A 15,375-nucleotide genomic window follows, 5' to 3' on the forward strand; every position below is an offset into this window, starting at 1 on the left:
GCATGGCACCATTCCAACACATAAAGCTCTAGGACCAGTCAATTCCCTGCTTCACCGAATCATCACTCATATTCTGACTCCCCAAAGTGGCTCACACAACCGAGTAACATTTTCTGACTGTCTCATCTTATTTGCTTTGGTTACTTCTACTCCTATATCCTTTGGTTATATTATGATTAGGCACATGTGGGATTCTGTTAGAAGCACCAGAAAGGCTAACCTGCCTTATGGTATGTTTTTAACTAGAATATTTGAGTACTTTAAAGTTGATTTGTTGAATGAGGCTATAGAAAACAAGGTGTCTTCAATTAGAGGAGGAGGAGCAACTAAGGACACCAAAGGGCAAAAATCTGCTGCATCGGATAGTGAGTATGAAGGCAGGCCAGAATCTTCCAAAACAATTAAGTCCATCAAACAGATTTTGGGAGAACTTTTGAACATGGCAGATCTGATGTATAAATCCCACAAAGAAGCCCACAAACAAGCTTATGAAAGTGAGAAAGCTTGGAACAATTGCAAGGAAAGGGTTAATCTGATGATAGAACGTTTTAAAGAAGATTTGGGAGATGATAGTGACGGAGATGCTGAAGAACAAATTAATTTTTCTGATGATTAGTGACTGTTTCTTTACTCTGTTTGATATTGGCTCCATTAGGCTCAATCTGTTTTTTGTATGAGCATGACTTGATACTCCCTGCTCTAGGATAATCTCTAGGATATTGTCATATACTCTTGCTACTTTCTCTTGAATATTTTACTGTGTTGATCATGTTTTGTGCAGGTGCCCCCATGATGACAAAAGGGGGAGGAAATTTATGTGTTTCCAAAATTGAAATTGGAACGAAACAGGGGCTGGAGAAACAGGGGAACAGGGGATGAAATTTTCAAAATTGAAAATTCATGATCACCCATGTTCAAAGAATGCATGTTGTTATTGCATTCACTATGGTTGTTGCTTGAACTGCATTTGGTTTATAATGATGTTTGATTTATTTTTGATGCCTGGCTGTTGATTCATCATTGATAAACTTGTTGTTTGGAAAACTTATTTTTGGCAGTTCCTTTAAATTGTGTAATACATTAAAACTGCCTTGTTTTGATCATGTGTACTTCAAATACTTTTCCATCATGTTGTTTTGCTCTGATATCTTTAACAGGAAAGGATTTGAAAATTTTTTTTGAATGAAATGGTTTGAGCAGTAAATCAGTTTATGATATCAAATGAGTTTTGATTATCAATTAAAACTGCTCATAAATCAAGCATTTAGCATCGTAAAATATGCTAAATAACATTGTTACTTGAAGCTTGATTTAAATGTTACAGGTTGGTGCTTCCCTTGGTAAAAATGGTATATATTAAGGGGGAGCAATGTGACATTTAGAAAGGGGGAGAAATTCAAAATCAAAGGGAGTATTCTTTACTCAATCTTTAAATTTCTTTCCATTTTAATTTTAATAATGTTTGTCATCAAGGGGGAGATTGATGAGTTTGGAAAAATCTAAATTAATATTTGTGATGACTAAACATTATTAAACATTTAATTATAAAATTATTAATTTTGATCTTCAACTAACATATGTTAATTAATAATTTTGTGTTGCAGGTTATTAATTGGGCCGAAATAAAAAGAAAGATACCAAGCCCAATAAATTAAATTTCAGCCCCATGTAATTCTTGTTGTGTGATTTTTGGCTGAAATGGTTTTATTAGTTGGGCCATAATATTTTATCTCTATAAGCCCAAAGAAAGCCTTCCTATGTGTTCATTGCTTGATCCCAATTTCATCAGGAAAGCAAATGTTATCATTTGGGCCAGATTAAATCTTAATGCTACCAAGCCCAACATTATTTTGATAAAAGTTTCCAAGCTTGGTCCGAAACCAAGTTTAAATGAAAGCTAAATGGCTTCATGCTTTCCAACGGATTCCATCTCTTGTTAAGAATGGATTTCAAATTTTAATATGTTAACATTGGAAACATGAGAGAGAACTTGACTTTGATTTGATGGGAATCATTATGATTAATGCTATACACTACTCAAAGCAAGGGAAGTAAAAAGCAATCTATCAACTTGTTTCATTTTCACTTAATTGCTTTTACTTTAACTTCACATTCTCTCTCATCTCTTTCTTCTTCTTCCTTCGGTCCTTGTCCAGGAAGCTATGGACGCAATGCTCTTCAACAAAGAAAAGGAAGGAGTTGCATGCATCAAGACCATCAAGCTAATGATGGCAAGAAAACATACTAAAATAAAAATGAGCTGTGGCTGAGATATTCACTATATTTGGTTAGATTTGGTGATGTATCTTGAGCCTCTCATGCTCAAAAATGGACGAAGAAGATTCGGCCAGCATGGAAGAGATTCTTGAAGCATGGCTTGTCTTTGATTCTGCTCAACCACCACAGGGAGTAGCTAGAGTGGCGAAGTGATGGTTGAAGGCAGAGATTGAAGCAGATGAAGTCATCATCATCATGAAGCATCAAGGGCCGAAAATCCATCTTGGAGAGCAAGCCAAGGATGGAGAGCTCGGATTGATGAAGGGTGATGATCAAGAAAGGTCCAGAGGTAATTGCATGTTGGGTTTTACATGGTTATCTCTTCTCTCTCTATGTGGCCGAACCGGTTCTGTTTGTTGAAGGAGGAAGAAGTTGGTTCGGTTTTGGCTTCAATAAGTGGAGGCTCCCCTCTTCTATAATAAGGGTGGACAGCCACTGTTTGAAGCAAGGAGAAAATTTGAGAGTGCAAGGCACAGTGTTCTCAGAGCTACCTGAGCTAACAGTTTTCTCTTCTCCTTCAATGTATTCTGTTTTGTATTTTTCTGTTTAATTTTGTCATGTCTTGAGTCTCATGGAAAAAGGCAAACAGTGAGGTTTGTAATGAAAAAGCCATAGAGCGGAAAAAGGCAGAGAGTGCAAAATTAAAAGAAAAAGCCATAGATGTCTTAGAGTTCCTTTGTTCATCTATGTTGTGTTTCATGATTCTGTGGGAATCCCCTTGTAAGTTGGGTTAGCACTTTACAAGTTGTAATCAGATTGATTATAGTGAGATTCTATCATGTTTGTGATGGAGACTGGATGTAGGCTTCACTGCACTTAGCAGCTGAACCAGGATATATATGGGTGTAATCTTTCTTCTCTCCAACTCCATTTCTGTTTTCTACTGCACAGGAGCAAAAACTAAAATGTCTCGTGCCGAGTGACGAGACAAAACAAAAAGTCTCATGGCAAGTGACGAGCAAAAATAAAAAGTCTCGTGTCCAGAGACGAGCTAAAACAGAAAAGTCTCCTCTGAGTTCAGCAAGCGTTAGCAACATAAAAAGGGGGCTAAGATTCAACCCCTCATTCTCTTAGCCACTGAAACCATCACACATTAACCTAGTTAACGTGGAAGCTAACGTTGATGAGTGAAAGAATGGCCAACGTTAGTGACACTCAACATTGTCACTAACATTGGGGATGGCTAAGCATGGCCACGTTAGAAGCCACGTTAACCTAGTTAACGTGGACTCTAACGTGAGGCATAGGGGCACCTTGGAACGTTAGTGACAATGCTGAGTGTCACTAACGTTCTCGAAGGATGGCAAGTCCACATTAAAGAGCCACGTTAACTAAGTTAACGTGGGCTCTAACGTGGGAACAAAGGGGGCTTTTCAAAGTTATTGGAAATGTTAAGTCTCAATAACGTGTGCGAAGGACTTAGAGACAACGTTAGTAACAACGTTTATGCCACTAACGTTGAAGTTAACGTGGCTTTTACTTAGTAACGTTAGTGAGAAAGTTGATTGTCACTAACGTTCTCGAACTTATATTTTCACTAAACGTTAACACCCCTAACGTCCTAAGCTAAAGTCTCTGCCCACTTCACATTTTCTCTCTGCAAGTAAAGCCAAGCCCAAATAAAGAAGAGAACTGCTTCAAACTCAAGATCCAAAGGCCCAAGACTTGAAGAGCCAACTAGAAGCTGAGAGAAGTAGTATATATAGGAGTAGCTTTGAATTGTTAAGGAGTTCTGGAAGTTGGAAAAAGAGAACTACTCTCTGTATTTTACTTTCTCTGCAATTTCTAGTTCTAGGATGTATTCTCCATCTTTGTTTTCATTTTCTAGAGCTATGAACAACTAAACCCCTTTCATTGGGTTAGGGAGCTTTGTTGTAATTTGATGGATCAATACTAATTTTCATTATTCTTCTTCTATCTTTTCTCTTGATTTTACTTGAAAGCTTTCGATCTTCATCCAATTGAGTAGTTATCTTGGAAAAGAAGCTATTCAAACTTGGATCTCTTTTGAACCTTGAAAGAGGAATGAAAAGATCAAGCTAGAAATGCTTTCTCATGCTGGACTAAATTGGGTTTGGATGGGTATGTGACTATAACCCTCTCAATACTTGATTTGGAAAATGCATGTGGTATAATCAGTGACCATACTTCATCTCTTCTCATGAGCAATTGACCAAGGAATTGGTTATTGATCAAGATTTGAGAGATTGAATTGCAAGACATTGTAATTCAATCACTTAAGATTGCCAAGGAGATCAATGAGTGCATTGATTGAGGAAGAGATGAAAATGAACTTGATCCGGAGAATTGCAACATCTCCTAAGCCCAATGAACTCCCCATCTCTGATCTTACCCATTCTCTTTAATTTCTGCCATTTACTTTTATGAGCAAATCCCCCATTCCCATTTACAATTCTGCAATTTATTTTCAGTCATTTACTTCCAGTCCTTTAATTCTAGCATTTACTTTTCTGTTATTTACATTCCCACCATTTTATTTTCTGGAACTCTCAACCCAAATCCTGGATTCGCTCAATGACGAATGGATTTTTGATGGTATAGAATTTCACAAATGAATTCTCGTTGCAAGTATAGTTTCTAAACCAATCACTAATCCTTTCATACAAAAAGTTGTTTGTCACTAGTACAAACCCCTAAAATTTATAAACCGAAGTATTGGACCTCGGGTCGTTCTCCCTAGGAATTGTAATGAAGTGTCATGTTATTGGTTATGAGTTATTTTGGGGTTTTGGATAAGAAGCATGAAAAGTAAATGGCAATGAAAATAAACTAACAACTATAAAAGGCTCTTGGTAAGGTGTGAGAGCTAGAAGTCCTATCCTAGTTATCCTTCTCAATTGTGATGAGAATTGTTCATTGCTACCACTTAGTTAACTCTTACTAATTAAAGGAAAGTCAAGTGGATGAATTGACTTGAGCCACAAGTCCTAGCCAACTCCCAAGGAAAGACTAGCTTTAGTGCACTCCAAACCAATTAGCAATCTCTCCAATTATCAATCAACAAAGGAATTAGATAACTCAAGTGTCACTAATTACTCTACCTAGGCCAAGAGGAACAAAATCTACACTAAAACTAAAAGATGCATTTCAACAAACACATAGAGTGCAATAGAAGTAAACATTATTAATTGCAAGAATTAAAGGAAGCTACAACTACAAAGGCAAGAGATCAACAATAGAAAAGCAAAGAAGAACAATTATTATGAATTACCTCTTATTGAATTGGAAGAAAGTAGAAGGAACAATACTAGATCTACAACAAAATATAAGAACAACATAAAGGAAATTACAATAAAGGAATAGAAGAAGATTGAATGTAGCAACAAAGAATTGAGAGATAGAAGTGGAAGAAAGCAAAGATTAAAACCTAGATCTAAAAACTAAACCTAATTCTAATCCTAATTCTAGAGAGAAGGGAGAGCTTCTCTCTCTAAAACTCTAAAACTAAAAGTGATTATTGGTCAAAAGGTGGTTATATTGATGATGATCCTCATCCCCCTTAATCCTTCACCCTTTTATTCCTTTCCCTTAGCAATTTGGCGCCAAGAATGGGTTCAGAAACCCTCTCAAATCGCCAGGCACGTGTTGCATTAGTGAGGTCATGTGCCCTCATCGACGCGTGCGCGCACGGTACGCATGCGCGTCCCTGGCTAATTCTGCGATGTGCGCGCGAGCGCCTTGTGCGCGTGCGCGTGCATGGCTGACTTTGCTTCTTTGACTTTTTATGCTTCTCTCCACTTGTATGCTTCCTTCCTTGCTTCCTTTGATCCATGCCTAGCCTATTTCAATCCTGGAATTACTAGCAAACACATCAAGGCATCTTATGGAATCAAAGAAGAACTAGAATTCATCAAAATAAGGCTTAAAGAGCATGTTTTTACACTTAAGCACAAATATGGGAGAGATAACAAAATCATGCTAATTCCTAGGCTAAATGTGACAAAAGGTTATCAAAATACTCTAAATTCAATGCAAAATAAACCGTCAAATTGGAGCATCCATCATATTTTAGTCAATCAAATTTCATGGAAAACTCTCCACCACCACAGAATGATTCACTTTACTATGCTCATGGTGGGTGGGAGTATCAAGAACATGAAATGGGGTGCTTCCCAGGGTCACAAAATGGTCCATATTTTGATGACTTTGATCACTACTCAAGTTATGGCTGGGAAGATCAAAGTCAAAGAGATTTCACTCATTCATACCCCATTCATCAAGAGCCATCACCTCTCAATTATACAACCTCACCTCCAAGTTTTACATGCCTAAATCCTTCATCATTTGAGTATGCCTCAGCACAAAAGTCTATCCAAAATCCATACAATTCATTTCACCATCCACAAAACTCAATCCACTACCCACAAGAGTCATACCACTTTCAGAACACACAACCACAAAACAACCAATTCCATTCACAAACCAACCCCGCCCAACCATTACAACCTACCCAACCACCTTTAGATAGACTTGCTAGGATGGAACTCTTCATGGAAGAGCTCAAAAGAAGTAGAGAAGAAGAGAGACTCGTTAGGATAGAGCTCCTCCTTGAAGAAATAATAAAGACAAATGAAGAGGAGAAAATAGCAAGAAGGGACCATGAAGAAAAATTGAGACAGAATGCACAACTCTATTCTGAAGAACAATTCATTGAAGAGCTGAGAGCACAAAGAGAGACCACTTCACTCTCTCCAGAAACAGAGGAGTTCATTCAAAGGTCAAAAACAAATGAGAAAGTCAATCAAGGGAGCCCACACTCCAATGAAACAGAGAGTTGCATAGAGGGTGAGTTCATTGAACCACCAATTCAAGAAGTTCTTGATGAAGAGGATGCTCCACCCATCATACAATACCCAAATCCTGGAATCAAGGTGGTAAAGGCAATCAACATGAACACTAACAAAAGGATGGTGACCAAGAAAAGAAGGACAGTATTCATGAAGAAGAAAAGGTCAACCAAAAGCCATCCCACCCCCACCCCAACAAGCAAGTTTACTCAAGCTAACAATAGGAGAAGGCTTGCTGGGGAGAGGCACTCAAAACAAGGGGCATTAACTGGCTCCTCTTTCCTCTTGAGGTCATTCCTCTTAACAAACTGGAAGAAGAGGAAGAAAGTCATGAACAACATGTCAAGCTAATGACATTAAAAGAGCGCTTGTTGGGAGGCAACCCAACCGTAGGTAACATTTTCTTGCTTTGTTTAGTTTACTTTTAATAATTTGGCATATGATTGTACTCTAAGTTTGGTGTTTCCATGCAACAATTTGATTTTCAATCTTCACTGGGTACTTGCAACATTCTAAATTGACAGTGGCACACTAAGTTTGGTGTTGCCACTTAACTTTCATGCAAAGTACCATGCCAACACCACTTATTAATGCAATCACATTGTCTCTGTTTTACTTCTTGTGCTTTTGTTGTGATCCATAATCTTGCTTGCTGAAACACATGCATACTCACACTTTATTTTAAGACATTCATGATCCATCATAAACCCCGTCACTACTGTTTTAATTATTGCTTGAGTATAAGCAATCATTCTATGTCTGGTGTGGGAAGGGGAAGAATAGGAGGAAAAGGGCAACAACAATGAAGATAAAATACAAGGTGGTAAAGTTCCTTTCTCCTCTTACTTATTTCCAGCACTTTAATTTGCATGATTGTCTTCTATGTTCTTTGTATGTATGTGTGCTTTCTCCTTGTGAATAAGCATGTCAATTCTGTATTTTAAACTTTTTATTGATTAAGGCTGTGTTTTCTAGTCTGAATGTCATTACTGCATCCTTACTTTGCTTACTAGTATGCTTGTCCCTTTGAATCAAATGAAGAGAGAATTCTTATGTTTCAAAAGACCAGAGTGGAGTTCATATTATGGAGTACATTCATGAGTTTGTGATATGATCATAAGTTAGCTAAGTTGGTTCAACCATAAGGTGGGATGACAACTATCTGGCATGAATACTTTGCTTTGAATATACTCATGAGACTAAGTATATGACAAGATCCTAATAAGAGAAAGAGAAAAGAATAATGAAAGTGGAAAAACAAAAGAAAAAGAGTAAGCAATAAGGCTAGGCACCAATGGTTTTGATCTTAAGATATGTTTCTGTGGTGTTCCTGTGTGAGGGATCTACTTGGATGAATAAGCTCTTAGGGGTGCTTTATCACCTGGTAACTTGGGTTAACTAACCCGAGATTATCAGCTGAAAGTCCATCATCAAGAGTAACCCTCACCACAGAGCATTTAGTAACCCAAAGAGGTGCTGGACACCAAGGTCTCAAAAAGGAAAATAAATGAACTATATGTCTGTGGTGTGTATGTATGGGGGAGAGACTTGAGGGAGTAAGTCCTTAGGGGTGCTTCAACACCTAGCACCTTGAACCAACTGGTTCGGGAGTGTTGGCTGAAAGCTTATCTTAAAAAGTTGCCCCCTTACAGAGCACTTAGCCTAAGAACACCAATAAGCTCTGAAATGACAATAAAGGGATCAATGAATAAAAGTCTCATGGGATGTAAGCAAAGTGAGTGTTTTAAGACATGATAAAGGTCTGAAAGCCAGGAATGAACCTAAGATGCTATGCATGAAACCACCATAAAATTAGTGATATGACTTCCACAAGAATGACTCGTTGCTCTTGGCATTCCATTCATCATTCTCTTGTTCCAGTACTTGCTTAGGGACAAGCAAGCTTTAAGTTTGGTGTTGTGATGCCAGGGCATCTTGGCCAGTTTCACTGACCTTTTCTTTACTGTTTTTAGGTTAGTTTCATGCATTTCCTTAGGAAATAAGCTAGTTTTGGGTAGATATTCACTTACACCTTGATTCAAGCATACATTGTGCATTTTACATTATTTCATGAGGATTTTGCATGAGTTTAGTGACAAATTGTATGTTGCATTACCCATGACTTGGACTAGAACTTTGATGCACTCTATTGCTTGATTTCAGGACCAAAGGAAGCAAGGAATGGGAGGTAACTTGCAAAGTTAATGAGAAAAGTGATTGCCAATAATGCTCTCAAAGCCATCATTGACCACGTTAAGAGTCACGTTAACTAAGTTAACGTGAACTCTAACGTGGAGAAGGGAAGTTGAGCCAACGTTAGTGACACTTAACATTGTCACTAACGTTGGCAAATGCTCATAAGTGGCCACGTTAGAGTCCACGTTAACTTAGTTAACGTGGCCTCTAACGTTAGAAAGGGGGAGAAGCGCCAACGTTAGTGACATTCAACATTGTCACTAACGTTGGCCTAAGGAGAAATATACCACGTTAACTCCCACATTAACTTGGTTAACGTGGGAGCTAACGTAAGAAGCAAGCATGGTCGACAACGTTAGTGACACCCAACATTGTCACTAACGTTCGAAGCAACCACACAACCCCCCAAGGAGCCACGTTAACTTCCACGTTAACCTAGTTAACGTGGAAGCTAACGTTGATGAGTGAAAGAATGGCCAACGTTAGTGACACTCAACATTGTCACTAACGTTGGGGATGGCTAAGCATGGCCACGTTAGAAGCCACGTTAATCTAGTTAACGTGGACTCTAACGTGAGGCATAGGGGTACCTTGGAACGTTAGTGACAATGTTGAGTGTCACTAACGTTCTCAAAGGATGGCAAGCCCACGTTAAAGAGCCACGTTAACTAAGTTAACGTGGGCTCTAACGTGGGAACAAAGGGGGTTTTTCAAAGTTATTGGAAATGTTAAGTCTCAATAACGTGTGCGAAGGACTTAGAGGCAACGTTAGTAGCAACGTTTATGCCACTAACGTTGAAGTTAACGTGGCTTTTACTTAGTAACGTTAGTGAGAAAGTTGATTGTCACTAATGTTCTCGAACTTATATTTTCACTAAACGTTAACACCCCTAACGTCCTAAGCTAAAGTCTCTGCCCACTTCACATTTTCTCTCTGCAAGTAAAGCCAAGCCCAAATGAAGAAGAGAACTGCTTCAAACTCAAGATCCAAAGGCCCAAGACTTGAAGAGCCAACTAGAAGCTAAGAGAAGTAGTATATATAGGAGTAGCTTTGAATTGTTAAGGAGTTCTGGAAGTTGGAAAAAGAGAACTACTCTCTGTATTTTACTTTCTCTGTAATTTCTAGTTCTAGGATGTATTCTCCATCTTTGTTTTCATTTTCTAGAGCTATGAACAACTAAACCCCTTTCATTGGGTTAGGGAGCTCTGTTGTAATTTGATGGATCAATACTAATTTTCATTATTCTTCTTCTATCTTTTCTCTTGATTTTACTTGAAAGCTTTCGATCTTCATCCAATGGAGTAGTTATCTTGGAAAAGAAGCTATTTAAACTTGGATCTCTTTTGAACCTTGAAAGAGGAATGAAGAGATCAAGCTAGAAATGCTTTCTCATGCTGGACTAAATTGGGTTTGGATGGGTATGTGACTATAACCCTCTCAATACTTGATTTGGGAAATGCATGTGGTATAATCAGTGACCATACTTCATCTCTTCTCATGAGCAATTGACCAAGGAATTGGCTATTGATCAAGATTTGAGAGATTGAATTGCAAGACATTGTAATTCAATCACTTAAGATTGCCAAGGAGATCAATGAGTGCATTGATTGAGGAAGAGATGAAAATGAACTTGATCCGGAGAATTGCAACATCTCCTAAGCCCAATGAACTCCCCATCTCTAATCTTACCCATTCTCTTTAATTTCTGCCATTTACTTTTATGAGCAAATTTCCCATTCCCATTTACAATTCTGCAATTTATTTTCAGTCATTTACTTCCAGTCCTTTAATTCTAGCATTTACTTTTCTGTTATTTACATTCCCGCCATTTTATTTTCTGGAACTCTCAATCCAAATCCTGGATTCGCTCAACTAGAACATTCTTCTAATTAAAGTTGCTTGATCAATCAATCCCTGTGGGATTTGACCTCACTCTATTGTGAGTTTTTACTTGACGACAAATTCGGTACACTTGCCGAAGGGAGATTTGTTGTGAGACAAGTTTTTCGTGCATCAGTATGAGAGGCTTAGCTCATTCTTGTTGAAAAACAATTTTCAAAGAGGAGCCACTGACACCACTTTATTTATTAGGAACTATCATGATCATTTTATTCTTGTGCAAGTTTATGTTGATGATATTATATTTGGTTCGGCTAATGAGGATTTGTGTGCAGATTTTGCTAAGCTTATGACCAATGAATTTGCTATGAGCATGATGGGAGAGCTCAACTTCTTTCTAGGCTTGCAAATCAAGCAAAATGTAGAAGGCATATTCATCCATCAAGAAAAATATGCAAAGGAACTTGTCAAGAAGTTTGGGCTGGACTGTGCTAAGCCAATGGGAACCCCATGCATCCCAATATCAAGCTTGATAAGGATGAACATGGTAGAAATGTTGATGAGATACGCTATAGAGGGATGATTGGATCTTTGATGTATCTAACCTCCTCAAGGCCTGATATCATCCAAAGTGTTAGAGTTTGCTCAAGGTTTCAATCAAAGCCTAAGGAGTCCCACCTCTCAGCTGTCAAGAGGATCATCCGATATGTGCTTGGTACCACTGATTATGGTTTATGGTTTCCTAAGACTGATTCATTTCAATTAGTGGGTTTCTGTGATGCAGATTTTGCTGGAGATAGAATTGATAGAAGAAGCACAAGTGGCATGTGCTGCTTTCTTGGGAAATCTCTCATTGTTTGGTCTAGCAAAAAGCAAGCTACAGTAGCCCTTTCAACAGCCGAAGCTGAATATATTGCAGCCTCTTCTTGTTGTTCTCAATTATTATGGCTGAAAACTCAACTAGCTGGCTATAAACTGAATGTCTCAAATATTCCATTATTTTGTGACAACATGAGTGCTATCAATATTTTCAAAAACCCTATTTTGCACTCAAGAACAAAACACATTGAAGTTCGATTTCATTCTATAAGAGAACATGTGCAAAATGGAAATTTAGATATTCAGTTTGTTAATTCTGAGGGTCAGCTGGCTGATATTTTCACCAAACCATTGATAGAGGATACGTTCTGCAAGTTACGAACTGAATTGGGCATTCTTACTTCATCTTTGTTTTCTTAATGATTCTGATCATGAGATCTTTTATGTTTTGTCTCATAAATCGCGGTGAGATTTTTTTGGCAGATGATGAGTATACTTCATTAATTCACTGTGAAGCTACTATATTCAAATCTGATCACAATGAATGATGGGCATCAAGTGCTAAAGCAGTCTCTAGAACTATGGGCTTTTCTTTATTAAAAATTTTGGGGAGTTTTCATTTTTTATTGATGACTAAAAGTGGGCTTTCAATTTTTTTGGCTTAAATTCAATTTTAATTTTTTTAGACAGCTGGACTTACTTCAATTTTTTGTCAGTCTCAAATTTTTGACATCTGCACTTTGTTTTAATTGGGCTTCACTTCATTTGCATCCATACATTAATTTCTAACTTTGTTTGCTTTTTATCCTTATTTCAAACGTACGAAGGTTACAGCTGTAACTTTCAAAACGTTTTCAAAGTTTGCAATTTTATCTTTTCAAGGTGCAACTTTTACACTTCTCTACGCCTATATTAACTTCCCACTACATGCATCAATTCACACTACTCTCTCCACTCTTTCCTCTTCTTCAAACAAGTGCTCTATAAAATGGCACGAAAGAAAAGAGCAGTTTGCAGAGGCTCCCGTAGTGGCACCCACCGTTCTGATCACACACACTCTTCTCCTTCACAATCCCCCACTCATTCCTCACATCTATCACTACCAAACCCTTCTCCTGATATGGCCCGCACTAAGACCACTGCTCGACGCCCTGGCGTTGCTCCTCGCCCTTCTCCTCCTCCTCCACCAAACACCTCTCAGCCTAGTTCATCCAAACCCAGTTCCTCCAGAAGAAAGAGGCCTCTTCACGAAGACGAAGAGACTCGCCCCACTCAGACTCGCTATACCCGCGGTATAGAGTTTGACTTCCCACTTCATTCTGTTTCTGAACCCAAGCTGTCAAACCCCATTACTTACAAGTCTTTCTATGTTGATTTTCCCCATGAGTCTTTTGATTGTCGTCGTTATCAATCTCTCATGAACTATCTATTTTTCTGCAAAGACATCCATTATCGCACGCTTTGTCCTCCTAAGCTTGTCAATCTTGACAAACTCTGTAGGAAAGGTCTGAACTTTACACCTCTGTTTGCATATCAAGGATGGATCCCCATTCTGTCCATCAAGGAGAAAGTTTATCCTGATCTGGTTCAGCAATTCTATAGTAACCTAACTTACAAAGAAGGGAGAATCGCTTCTTTTGTCAAAGGTAAGGTGATCATCATCGACAAATACCATCTAGGCAAAGCTCTAGATTATCAGGTCAGGGGGGTTGATGTGTATACATCGGGTAAGTGGAATGATACCATGAATGTGTCTTACTTTGAAGCTCTGAGTACTGTGTGCATCAATATCCCTCTCTTAGAAGGTACTACTCCTACTCACAAGTCTCTTGGCCCTATCCGTGCTCAGTTGCACAGGATTGTTAACCACATCATTTTGCCTCAGTGAGACTCTCTTCAACGTGTATCATTCTGTGACACACTGGTTCTATTTGCTTTACTTTCTAAAACTCCTATTTCTTTTGCTTACTTGCTTGTAAGACATATGCATGCTTGTGTCAGTACCAAAAATGCTTTACCATATGCCAGCTTCTTACAAAATTGTTTTAATATTATAATGTTGATTTTGGGACTGAGATTTCGAGAGACTGTAACTTATACATCAAAGGGGGTGGTGCAGTAAAGGAAACAGCTTCCAGGCGTCGCCAAATTGATGACAGCACTGATGTTCCATCTGTTGATGAGGATCCTCTGATTCTCCCTTCCACCTCCACTACGATCAAGGTCATGACCTGCATTCTGAAGATTGTGCTTGAAGAATTCATCAATCTGACGGACCTTCTTCTCCATCATGGTGCTGAGCGCAAAAGGAACCAAGTTTTGGAGGAAAATGCTCTCAAGAAAACTAAGGGAAGGATTCGCATTCTGAGGGACTTTGTGGAGGATGTCAAGGTTGGCCTCACAACATCTGACAATGAGGGGAGGACGATGGAACCTCTGATGAATCCAACTCTGATGCCTAGCTCTTCTTATCTCATCTGTGATTATGACTTAGTGTACTTTTTGGACTTATTTAATTTTCTGGATGACTGTAAAGACATTAACTACTCTGCTATTTATACTCTATGCACTAGTCACTAACAAATTTTGTGCAGGTTTTTCCTTTTACCCCTTGATGACAAAAGGGGGAGAAAAGAAAGGGAATGTTAGCTTTCGCTTAGGGGTTAATAGTAATAGTTAAGAACAATGATTTGTGGTGCTATAATTTATCTTGTGTTGTGCTTAGTGTTAATTGCTCTGTACTTTCATTACTGTGATATATTGCTTGAAAATATTGGTCTTAGCTGTTTTTAAGTTTTGTCCAGGTAAAAGCCATGATCAAGGGGGAGTAATGCTAGCAGTGAGGGGGAGTAACTCACAATCCAAAGGTCATCAAAGGAAAGTGTTCTTAACTCATTCAAATTAGTTTTTAATTCCCCTATTTTATCATGTCTGTCATCAAGGGAGAGATTGTTGAGCCTAGTTTAATTTTGGGTAAATTTATGATGACAAACATTGACTTGGGTTGAAAGCCCAATATTGTTTAATGTGTGGTTTAATGATGCAGGCCCATATGTCCAAGTTTATATTGCTTCAGTCCAAGTCCAGCAAGTGCTTCAGCAATGAAAAAGAGCCAAAGCTCATCCTCATAGCAACGTTCAGATATAAAATGGTTATATGCTTTGCTAAATGTTAAAGGAGGATAGCTGTATCATGCAAGGACAGGTGTGGCTCTGTAAAAGCAAGAAAGGACACTAGGACAACCACTAACCCAAGGACATCAGCTGAGCAATACTAGGATCGTGGTTGAGCAAAACACAAACGAGCAAAGAGCACAGAGTAGCAGCAAGGAAATGGAGCAGAATGCAAAAGAAGAGCATGCCAAGGAAGAAAGCAAGGAAAAGGACCACAGAGGTGGTGGACGAGCTCCTCCAACAGCAAGGGTAGTGGAGCATG

The 15,375-nt window shown here is 38.5% G+C and overlaps 1 pseudogene; it reads left to right on the plus strand.

The window, feature by feature from the left end:
* Positions 1–11,631: 11,631 nt before the first annotated feature.
* Positions 11,632–12,360, plus strand: LOC148550561 (secreted RxLR effector protein 161 pseudogene; annotated as a pseudogene).
* The last annotated feature ends 3,015 nt before the right edge of the window (positions 12,361–15,375 follow it).

The sequence above is a fragment of the Arachis ipaensis genome, chromosome B7 (assembly GCF_059453495.1).
Source record: "Arachis ipaensis isolate K30076 ecotype BB chromosome B7, ASM5945349v1, whole genome shotgun sequence".
In the NCBI taxonomy this organism is placed as follows: Eukaryota; Viridiplantae; Streptophyta; class Magnoliopsida; order Fabales; family Fabaceae; genus Arachis; species Arachis ipaensis.